The sequence below is a fragment of the Scyliorhinus canicula genome, chromosome 1 (assembly GCF_902713615.1).
Source record: "Scyliorhinus canicula chromosome 1, sScyCan1.1, whole genome shotgun sequence".
Lineage (NCBI taxonomy): Eukaryota > Metazoa > Chordata > Chondrichthyes > Carcharhiniformes > Scyliorhinidae > Scyliorhinus > Scyliorhinus canicula.
In genome coordinates, this window is record NC_052146.1 from 222020643 (window position 1) to 222032755 (window position 12113).

The window sequence follows — 12113 nt, forward strand, 5'->3', positions numbered from 1 at the left end:
CAGATTCCAACTACACTTTGGGTTATTTTATATTCTCACAATATTTTTTACTTTGTTTGCCAATTTCTTTGATTCGGTGCCCTCTAGTTTTGATGCTCTCTTGAGTGGGAACAGTTTCTCACTATTTACCCTGTCCATAGCCCTCAGCATCTTGAAAACCTCTATCGAGCTTCCTCTCAGGCTTCTTTTGTCCAAGGGAAACAGATCCAATCTCTCCGAACTATCCTCATAGCAACAGTTCTGCATCCCTGGAATCATTCCTGTGAATCACCTCTGTACTCTCTCCAATGCCTGCACATCCTTACTCAAATATGCTGCCAAGAACTGGTTGCAGTTCTCCAAATGAGGCTTGACTAGTGTCATACAAATTCAGTGTGACCTCCTTACTTTTGTACTCAATGTCCCTGTTAATAAAATCTAGGATACCATGTGTTTTTTAAGCTGCTCTCTCACCTGCCCTGCCACCTTCAATGACTTATGTACTTACGCACTGAGGTCCCTCTGACCCTGCTCCTTTAGAGTTTCTCCCTTTATTTTATACCATCCCAACATTCTTCCTGCCAAAATGAATCACCTCACAATTCTCTGCATTGAACTTCATCTGCCACTTGGCTCCCCAATTCAGCAACATGTCTATGTCCTTTTGAAATTCAAGACTATCCTCATCACAGTCAGTACCTAAAGGTGGTTCCCTGACGTGTAGATAATTAATGGGGGGGTGGTGCTTAGTCCTGGTTGAGCAGGTCATGGAACATATTACTGGAATACAGATGATGTAATTAATGGGACAAGCCAGGTCTGCCTATGGTTTTGCCAGTTTTGCCATAGGATTTGAGTATGACAAGACAGATGGATTTTCAGGTTGTTACTGAAAGGTCTCTCTCTAAAGGTCTATAGAGAACAGCAAGTAACCGTGATTTTCTAACTTTATTTATGAGTGGATTTTGAACTGTATCAGGTTGCTTTGTTGGAATATATATAGTGGCAGGTGCAGATAGCGAGTAAATGTTTTTCCTTTTATTTAAAAACTCTTTAACTCTTAATTGTAAAGATATTTCTTGCTGTTAATGTGGTTCATTCAGTGTTTAAATGTGTTTTAATATAAAAGCTATTAATATAAAAGATTGATCACACTCATCACTGTTGAGGTGAGTATCATTTCCTCACAGTTTCACTAATTTGCTAATTATATGGGGTTTCTCATCCGGTATCCAACAAAAATTTGGGGTCTGGTCTGGTATCCTAACTTTGGATAGCATAATCTTCCTCAGTAAAGACAGAAAACCTTAAGATTCCCCTCTATGTCAGCTACCATTCTCTTTTCATGCTCTCTCCTTGCTTTTGTTACAACACCCTGGGTTAGTGCATGGTCAATTCCAGCCCCACTTAACCTGGAGACAAAACACAATTGAAATTAACTATTAATTTTTAGAAAATATCCAAAGTCTTTGGCTGTATAACTATTACAGTCACCAGGTTTGTAAATTTCTCTTGGGTGCCAGAAAGTCTGAGTTCTTCTGTTAAAATTCTAAATCTTTATAGCACAGTGTACTATTTTGCAACTTTTGTGTTCCTCATTTCCTTTGCTCAGCGTAAAGGTATATGTGCAATAAATATCCATGAATCAAAAATGAGAACTACAAAGTAAAGAAATGGGATATATGGGAATCAACAGGAAGGGTCCTTACATTTTGCTTATTAGTTTTTTCACTTCCCCTCTGGCCCTATATCTTCTTCTCCTTAAGCAGAACCTCAGAGTCAAGGACGGCTTGCCTCCACATTAAAAATGAGCTCTCGGCTGCCTGAGGAGTCCAATGTGTGACCTAGTCTCTGTCACAGGTGGGCAGACAGTGGTTGCAGAAGTGGGGAGATGGGTTGTCCATTGTTCCTTTTGCTGTTGACACTTGGCCTCAGCTTGTTCTCGATGATGAAATGCAAGGTGTTCAGCTCCTTCCCGGATGTTTTTCCTCCACTTCAAGAGCTCTTAAGTCAGAGATCCCCAGTGCAAATGTTGTACTTTTGCAAGGAGGCTTTGAGAGTATTAGAACATAGAACATAGAACAGTACAGCACAGAACAGGCCCTTCGGCCCTCGATGTTGTGCCGAGCAATGATCACCCTACTTAAACCCACGTAACCCGTATACCCGTAACCCAACAATCCCCCCATTAACCTTACACTACGGGCAATTTAGCATGGCCAATCCACCTAATCCGCACATCTTTGGACTGTGGGAGGAAACCGGAGCACCCGGAGGAAACCCACGCACACACAGGGAGGACGTGCAGACTCCACACAGACAGTGACCCAGCCGGGAATCGAACCTGGGACCCTGGAGCTGTGAAGCATTGATGCTAACCACCATGCTACCGTGAGGCCCCCCATGCTACCGTGAGGCCACCCATGCTACCGTGAGGCATTCTTGAAGTGTTTTCTCTGCCCTAGTGGGGCTTGCTTGCTGTGTCAAAATTCTTGTTTCGGGAGTCTCATGTGAGGCATGCGGAAAATGTGGCCAGCCCAGCGGAGCTGATCAAGGGTGGCCTGAGCAAAAACACTGACAACGGTACACCTATCCTGCCAATGGATTTGCAGGACTTTTTGAAGGCAGCGCTGGTGGTATTTCTCCAGGGTTTTGAGGTGCCTGATGTACATAGTCTGTGTCTCTGAGTCGTAGAAAAAGAGATGAGGTCCTAAAATCAGAATGTAGGCAGTTAGGAAGTACGTTGAAAAGTAGAACTTCAAAAGGTAGTGATCTCAGGATTACTACCAGTGCCGTGCACTAGTCAGAGCAGAAATAGCCGGATATATCTGATTAATACATGACTGAAGAGATGGTGTGGAAAGTGGGGGAGGGGGTTGAGATTCCTGGGATGTTGGGACCAGTTCTGGCAGGTTACACCTGGACAGGATTGGGACTGGTGTCAAAGGGGAGTATTTGTTACAGTGGTTGGGGAAGGTTTAAAGTAAAATGACAGGAATATGGGAACCTATTCAAGGAGTCAGAGAAGGGGGAAATCAAGGACAAGACAAAAGACAGAAAGGGGAATAAGAAAAGTGATTAGCTGAGAAATCAAAGGTCAGAATCAAAGTGGCCCATAGGGAAAAATAGTTGGAAACGGAGCATTCGCAATAAAATGAATGAATTAATCTTGCAAATAGATGTAAAGAGGTTTAGCACACTGGGCTAAATCGCTGGCTTTTAAAGCAGACCAAGGCAGGCCAGAAGCACGGTTCAATTCCCATACCAGCCTCCCTGAAAAGGCGCCGGAATGTGGCGACTAGGGGCTTGTCACAGTAACTTCATTTGAAGCCTACTTGTGACAATAAGCGATTTTCATTTCAAGAGGTATGATACAGTTGAGATTCAGGGAAATATTTAGGAAGGACAGACAAACAGGAAGTGGTGGTGGAGTTTCTTTGCTGGTTAGAGAAAATTAATGCAATAGTGAGGAAAGATATTGGGCGGGATTCTCCGATTTTGAGGCTATGTCCGGAAGAATTGTGTAGTTTTACATTGAAAAAGTCGGCGCTGCCCCCGCACCGATGCTCCATCCGATTTGGGGGAGGGGGGGGGGGGGGGGGGCTAGCAGCCCTGCCACCGGCTTTACCTACAGATAAGGATGGAGAATTGCCGGGTCCGTGGACGCGCATGGTCACCTGCAGCGGCCATGCTGCACAAAATGGCGCCAGCTGAGCACGGACCCAGCCTGCCAGATAGTGCCCCCCATAACTCCCCTCACCACCGCCGGGCCAACTCACACCCCAGCCCCCCAGCCCTTGCCGAAGCCCACCAGCGCCCCCCCCCCCCCCCCCCCCCGGCCAGCGGATCGGCTCCCCTCTCGACTGTGACGACGCTGGACAAAGTGCGCAGCCGCCACGCAAGGTCCCCAAAATCTCTGAGGACACGCGACCGACGCCATCGAGAAGTCTGCCCATCGGGGGCGGAGCATCGGGGGCGGAGCATCGGGGGCGGAGCATCGGGGAAGGGCCTCAGGTGATGTCCTGAGGCCGTCCCAACAGCGTGTGGTGTACTCAGCGATTACGCAGTTTTTGAGGGTGTTGAGCATCCGAAAAACGGCGGCAACCCCGATTTTGGTGTTAAAACGGATTCTCCGGCTATTCATCGAACGCGATTTTGGAGTTGGCAATCGGAGAATCCCGCCCTAAGTATTGTTGCCAATGGAAAATTTGTGGACTTTCACAACAGCAAAACTGGCGCCGCACCTGGACCAATTCTGCTACTGCGAAGGGGCTAGCACCGGCGCCACATGGAACACTATCGATTCAATGAGAAGCGGTGCCAGATTCACTGGTTTTGCGATTGATGCTCAGGAGGCTGACAAGATGCAGCCACCTATGCACACTTCACTCCCCACACACTCCACCCCAGCCAACAAGATGCCAGTGAGGAGAGCGGCCAAGGGTTCGCTGAGCTGGGACGCTCTTGGAAGCCGTGCAGGAGAGGAGGGTGACCCTGTACCCAGGCCCGGGAAGAAGGCTGCCACCCACCGCTCTTCGCCGTGCCTGGGCGCAGGTGGCTGAGGCAGTCAGCGCTGTGGGCAACGTGGTCTGGACTGCAGTTCCCCAAAAAACAGCATGACCTCCTCAGGGCTGCTGGGGTGAGTACGCAGCACTGTTCCCCCGGCACTAACCACTGTCCCACACACCCGTAACCCTACACCGCCCCCCCACCCTCAGGGCTGGCGAACACCCACCCTGCACCACCTGCCGGAACCAATACCGGCCACCACAGCCAGGTGCCCTGACCACTGAGTCCACCAGCTACTCACCTGCATGCGTCGGAGTCTGTAACATTGTCATTTTCTGTCCTCCCCCCAGTAGAAGGCCGCGCATAACCGCCGGGAGTGGTTGAAGACAGGATCTGAGACCCCTCACTGTGGCTGAGCAGAACGCCCTGGACCTGGTCGGCAGCCCAGAGGAAAGGGAGATCATCGAGGTGGAGTTCGGCCGCAGGAGAGGAAGTGAGACCCTGCTTGAGACCCCGCTTAGTTGCAATTTCCCATGACACGTGTGTCAACACCCCCCAACACCACCACCCTCACTCCTGCACCACTCTCACCCCCACTCCACCCCCACACAACCTTCACCTTCGCACCATCCTCACCCACACGCTCAACTTACACCACCCGTACCCCACCATCGCCCACCCCCATCCACACGATCAACCCCACGCCCCCCGGGCCTGTGGTCTAATCATGCGTTGTGTATTACAGGACCTGCTGGTTATTGCCGGGTCCATCTGGGGTCACTCTCCCCCTGTCAGTGCCACAGCCAGAACTCCCCCATGAGCCGAACAGCAATGAAAGCAGCTCGAACACCAGCCCTCCACCCCTGAGTCAGGAGACTCCGATGCTCGAGTTGGAGGATGGCAGTGATTTCCCTCGCAGAGGCTGAGCGCCAACTCTCACATACTTCCTCCTACCTCCCCCTGGGCCATGACCAGAACCTCCCCCTGGGCCATGACCAGACCACTGAACATCAAGCCATTATCTTCAATCCTGTTCGCAACCTCATTTCCTCTAAATGCTTTCCCCCTACGGCTTCCAACCTCATAGTCTCCCAACCACGGACATCCCGCTTTTGCCTATTTCCCAAAATCCACAAAAAGGACTGTTCCGGCAGGCCCATTGTGTCAGTACGTTCCTGCCCCACCAAACTTATTTCCTCTTATCTTGACTCCATCCTCACTCCTCTGGTCCATTCCCTCCCCACCTACATCCGGGTTTCCTCTGATGCCCTGCGTCATATTGACAGCTTCCAGTTCACGGGCCCTAACCACATTCTATTCACCATGGATGTGCAATCTCTTTACACCTCCATCCCACAGCAGGATGGCCTGAGAGCTCTTCGCTTCTTTCTCGAAAAGAGGCCTAGACAATTCCCATCCACCACCACTCTCCTCCACCTGGCTGAACTCGTTCTATCTCTCAACAGCTTCTCCTTTAACTCATCTCACTTTCTCCAAATCAAAGGTGTAGCAATGGGTACCCGCATAGGTCCTAGCTACGCTTGCCTTTTGATGGGGTTTGTGGAACATTCCTTGTTCCAGGCTTACCCAGGTCCCCTCCCAAAACTCCTTTACCATTACTTTGGTGCCGCATCATGCTCTCGTCCGGACCTGGAAAAATTAATCAACTTCGCGTCCAGTTTCCACTTCTCCATCACATTCACCTGGTCCATCTCAGACACTTCCCATCCCTTCCTTCACCTATCTGTCTCAATTTCTGACAACAGACTATCTACTAATGCCCACTACAAGCCCACCGACTCCCACAGCTATCTGGATTACAGCTCTTCACACCCTACACCCTGTAAGGACTCCATCCCTTTCTCTCAACTCCTTCGCCTCCGTCACATTTGTTCCAATGATGCCACTTTCCACCTACAGTTGTTGACAAGGCCCTCAACAACGTGTGGTCCATCTCCCACCCCATTACCCACGCCCTCACCCCTCCCTCCCAGAACAAGGATAGAGTTCCCCTCATTCTCACATTTCTCCCCACCAGCCTCCATATCCCCCGCCATTTTCGGCAATTCCAGCGTGATGCTACCACCAAACACATCTTCCCTTCACTCCCTCTGCAAGCATTCCGCAGAGACCGTTCCCTCCGAGACAATCTAGTCCACTCCTCCACCATACCCAGTACCTCTCCCATCACCCATGGCACCTTCCCATGCAATCGCAGAAGGTGTAACACTTGCCCCTTTATCTCTTCCATGCTTAACATCCCAGGCCCAAAACACTCATTACAGGTTAAGCAGCATTTTACTTGCATCTCTTCCAATTTGGTCTAACGAAGCAGGGGCTGGTTTAGCTCACAAGGCTAAATCGCTGGCTTATAAAGCAGACCAAGCAGGCCAGCAGCACGGTTCGATTCCCCTACCAGCCTCCCCGGACAGGCGCCGGAATGTGGCGACTAGGGGCTTTTCACAGTAACTTCATTGAAGCCTACTCGTGACAATAAGCGATTTTCATTTTCATTCATTTTTTCATATTGCATTCGCTGCTCCCAATGTGGTCTCCTCTATATCGGAGAGATCAAACGCAGACTGGGTGATCGCTCTGCTGAGCACCTTCGGTCTCTGTGCATTCAGGACCCTGACCTTCCTGTTGCTTGCCATTTTAACACAAGACCCTGCTCCCATGCCCACATGTCTGTCCTTGGCCTGCTACAATGTTGCAGTGAAGCTCAACGCAAACTGAGGAACAACATCTCATCTTCCGGCTAGGCACGCTACAGCCTTCCGGCCTGAACATCGAATTCAACAACTTCAGATGATCAGCTCTACCCCACCTCGACCCATTTGTTTTCATTCCATTCCATTTTAACTGTCTTTTTCCTTTTATTTCTTTCTTGTCTTTCTTTCTATATTTATTTCCCTCCCCTCCTTATCTTATCCCCACTCCCTCGGTTGCAGGAACCTCCACGGGTCCACTCCTCCCATCTCTGTCATGCTCCCAGCCAGCGCCTTCGCCCGCCTGACTGGGGCAGAGCACGGGACCTAACCACTTTCGGCTCTTGCACCATATTCCAGCCCCCCGCCCAACTATTAACTAATAGGTATTCAGATCCGGGATGGCACCCAGCACCCTCTTCGTCCACCTTGCATCATCCCAGTTGGGGACCAAATACGCTCGTTAGTGCCACCAAACTCCCCTCTAAAGTATCCGTCACAATCGCGTACCTACCCCCTTGGTCCGCCACCATCTTCTCCTTCTGAAACCTTACCCTCTTGCCCACCAATACCGCTACCCCCTGAGCCCTGCTATCAAACCCCAAAGGAAAACCTGGCTCACCCAACTCTTCCTAAGACTCGGCTGATCTTTCACCCTCAGATGGGTCTCCTGCAGCATCACCGTGTCAGCCTTTCGACTCTTTAAATGTGCAAAACCCCTCGACCTCTTCACTGGTCCCCCTATCCCCCTCACGTTCTACGTTCCTATCCTGAAATGGGGTCTCTCATGCCTCCACCCCTCCTATCTGCCATCATCAGAACCCTGGGCCCTGTCCGCTAGGCAAGACCCACCCCGACCCTTTGTTGCCGTCGAACCCCTCTCCACATCCGTCCCAGAATCCCCCATCCATTTCCACTTGAAAACACCTCTCCCAGTATCGATCCCATGCCCCCACTTTTCACACCTCCCAGGCCCATCGAAACCTGTTTGACCAGGTTCCAATGATTGTGGCCCCTCCCCCCACTACTCTCCCATTCACTAGCTAACCTTCGCCTGCTCGTGTGGAGACCCCTGCCCAGGCCCCCACCTCCCAATCCCCTCCCCCATGACCTAATCCTTGGAAAACAAAGATAATCAAACATAGCCTGTGCACAAGAACCGTGTCAAGGAAAACCGCCATATCCCCAAACCTCAGTATTTTCATACCCATTGTAACCCATAGCAGAGGGTACACTACCCTTCCCCATCAACCAACCCAAAAACCAAACACCCAACTGGTCCCCCACATATACAGAACAAATACACAACCTGAAACTAGACAAAACATTTTATCCCACCCTTTCTTCAGTCTGGAACCAGACCCCAGTCCCATCTTTCATTTTAATCCAGGTCCTTTGGCCTTCACGAATGCCTCCGCCACCTCCACATTCTCAAAATATAAGTCCCTCCAATTATTGGTCACCCTCAACTTCGCCAGGTAGACCTCGCCGAACCTCACACTACTGCTGTAGAATGCCGCCTTCACCCGACCAAAGGTCACCCGCCTTCTCGCCAGCTCCACAGTTAAGTCCTGGTTAATACAAATACCAGCTCCTTCCCACTTCACCTCATATCTTTGTTTCACACAATTCAGGACCTTCTCCTTGACATGGAATTTATGGAAGTAAATTATGACGGGCGTTTTGTTTGTCTTCAGCCCGGGCCTGAGCGACCGATGAGCCCTGGCCAGCTCATACTTGGAGGGTTCTTCCCCTCCCACACAATTCTATTAACATCTTTGCAAAGTACTCTGGTGGCATCAGGCCTTCCACTCCTCCAGCAAGCCCACAACTCTCAAATTCTGCCGCCTCGACCTGTTCTCGAGGTGTTCCACCTTGGATCTAAGGCCTTTGTTGGCCTCCACCACCCTCTGCAGCTCCTCACCCATCAAGGTGCACTGGTCACTATGTTGCGACAGAGCTTCCTCCACCCCCTTCAACTTCTCTCCTCACTACCATACCTCAGCCGATGTCTTCAACGCCGCTGCCTTCACGGGGGTCATCGCCCCCTCCACCCGCTACTTCATCGCAGCCATCATCTCCTTACGCATCACCTCCATGTGTTTGGAGAACTGCCTCTCAAACTCTCCAGCCATCACCTTGGTCAAGGTCTCTACTGTGGAGGGCGCGGCCCCACCCAGCGATCCATCCTCCGCCATCTTTCCTGGAGCCATCGCCTTGGAGAAGAAGCGGGCACCCTGTACCCCTGAGGGTGTAAGAATCCCAGAAGTATGATGACAAATGCTGACTGGGAGACAGTGACAGCTGTAGTGAGTGCAGGCAGTATGACCAGATGGACTACCACCCAATGTAGGAAGAAGATGAACAACCTCCTGTGACCTATCAGAGTTACCACCTCACTCCTCCTGGCATCAGTCCCACCCGGGACCCTTCAATTCCTCCCCACCTCCCCCGCCAATCCACTGGCTGACACCTCATACCTCTCCACCTCTGCCGTCCAATCTTGTTCCTCAGAACCCCCTGGCACTCAAAATCACAGCCCCCTTCATATCTAAGCGCGGTGCCCACACATGCCACCTGCTATAGACCACTGACCCATCAAACTTGTTCGCAATGTCCTCTCTTTGTCCCCAGAGGAGAAGATAGCCCATAATAAGAAGGAAAGGGAAAAGATAGAGGATGAAATTCCGGAGTTGCAAGTCCTTACCACAATGAGGAATGGGCCCTGGAGATCGCGGGATTGCCTGAGGAGATACGAGTGACGGACAACGATGTTGGCCTGCACCAGAGAAGTGAGGATCCACTACATCTTCATCCAGATGGCCTGTCTCAAATGAGTTGATGTCCCACATAATTATTCTTCCCTTTCACTGACCACGTGTCGATTGTCTCGCAGGATCTCCAACTGATGAGGCTGGGCCATCTGGAGTCGCTGCCCATCCTGCCATCCAATCATCTCAGGTGAGAGCTATGAGGAGGACACTGACAATGTGTCACAGCTATCCCCGGTACCTTCCACCATCACAGAGACACACACTTCGGTGGGCGAGATTAACAGACAGGCTTCAGTGTCACATTCTCGTACACACCACACAGTTGCTGAGGTACATGAGGTGGAGGCAGGAACATCCAAGAGAGACAGCAGTCGGAGATCTGCTAGATCCCTGGACTTAGCTGGGTTCCAGCCAGAGACCAAGCCTCTGGACAAATTTCTCCCAGAAATGATGCAGAAGATAAGACACAGATGTGACGTTCAGGAGGGGGTGTCAATGACATTCCCGCGACCGCAAGGCTAAATGGAGGAGTCCCGAAGGCTTCAGGAGCAGGAGATGGTGCCAGCAATGCACGGCACCAAAGGCAACACTGCCAGGGTGGCGGCTGTAGTGGAAAACCTGGAGCACGATGTCCGAGCCATGAATGGTGGTGTCCAAGGCATGGCTCAGTCTGTGACAACCTTGGCTGAGGATCTCAACATCATATCCCAGCGCCGAGAGACATGTCCCAGATGGACATTGCCGAGACGCTTCAGACCATTGCCCAGTCATTGAGGTCAATTGCTGACGGCGTTAACACCACGGTGCAGACAAAGGGGAGCCTCCACAACTGGTAGTGCCAGGTGACTGAAAGGCTTCTGGAAATCACTCCAGCTGCCCCTGAATCCCTACTGTGCAGAAGGAGGCCATTTGGCCCATCAAGTTTGCACCGACCCCCATAAAGACCACCCTACCCAGGCCCTCGAGAGGACATCTGCCAAGGACATCAAAGGCCATAGGGCGAAGGAAGCTGCAGGCTGCCTCCACCACTGATGTTCATCCTGGTGGCACACCTAGACGTAGCACTAGATCATAGAGGATTCAGACGTTTTAGGAGCACTGAGTGGGCACTGGAGAGGTCAGTATTTGTAGCTTGTGGAATGGATAATTGTCACATTAAAATGTTCACCAGTAAAACTTTTCACTGCTGAAACATGTAACGCCTCTGTCATTTAAATCTTCACAATAGGGTGTGTCTCTTTCCCCATCTGGAGTCGTTTCCTGCTACAGGCCCTCCAGGAAACAGCACCGGTGAGAGCTTAGGAAACCCACAGTGACGATCTTCCTGGACTACAAGCACATTACTCACTGGACACAGACACCCTCCACTCCCCTCCTAAACTCCCCCACCACAGTGATCCAAAATAAATTGTCCCGATGCAGACTCCATCATGAGGATAGCAGTGTGCGGGCTGTCAGCAGAAAGAAAGACAGGACGCAGGCTTATTCAGAACCTGAGGAGCACCACAACTTTCCTCACAGTGAGCGGTTATCACCCTCCTACCTTGAATAGTGCCCATGGGGAGGTGGTGGCTAAGTGGTATTGTCATTGTACTAGTAATCCAGAGATTCAGAGTACTGCTCTGGGGTCGCAGATTCAAATCCTGCCACTGCAGATGGTGAAATTAGAATTTAATAAAAATCTGGAACTAAAAGTCTAATGGTGACCATTGAACCATATGTGACTCCAGACCCACAGCAATGTGGTTGACTCTACTGCCCCACAAAGGCAATTAGGTATCGGTAATAAATATTGGCACAGCCGTGACATCCCATGAACGAAAAAAAAAGCTGATAGTGCAAACACAGATCCATTACCCTGGTGTCATGTACCCTTGGAGGGGATGTGGGGCTGGTTTAGCACAGGACTAAAGAGCTGGCGTTGAAAGCAGACCAAGGCAGGCCAACAGCACGGTTCAATTCCAGTACCAGCCTCCCCGAACAGGCGCCAGAATGTGGCGACTAGGGGCTTTTCACAGCAACTTCATTTGAAGCCTACTTGTGACAATAAGCAATTTTCATTTCATTTCATTTTTCATGTGGGGGGAACATGGGGATATGGGAAGGGAGAACAGGGAGATCGGGGGAGGAGATCCAGGGAGGG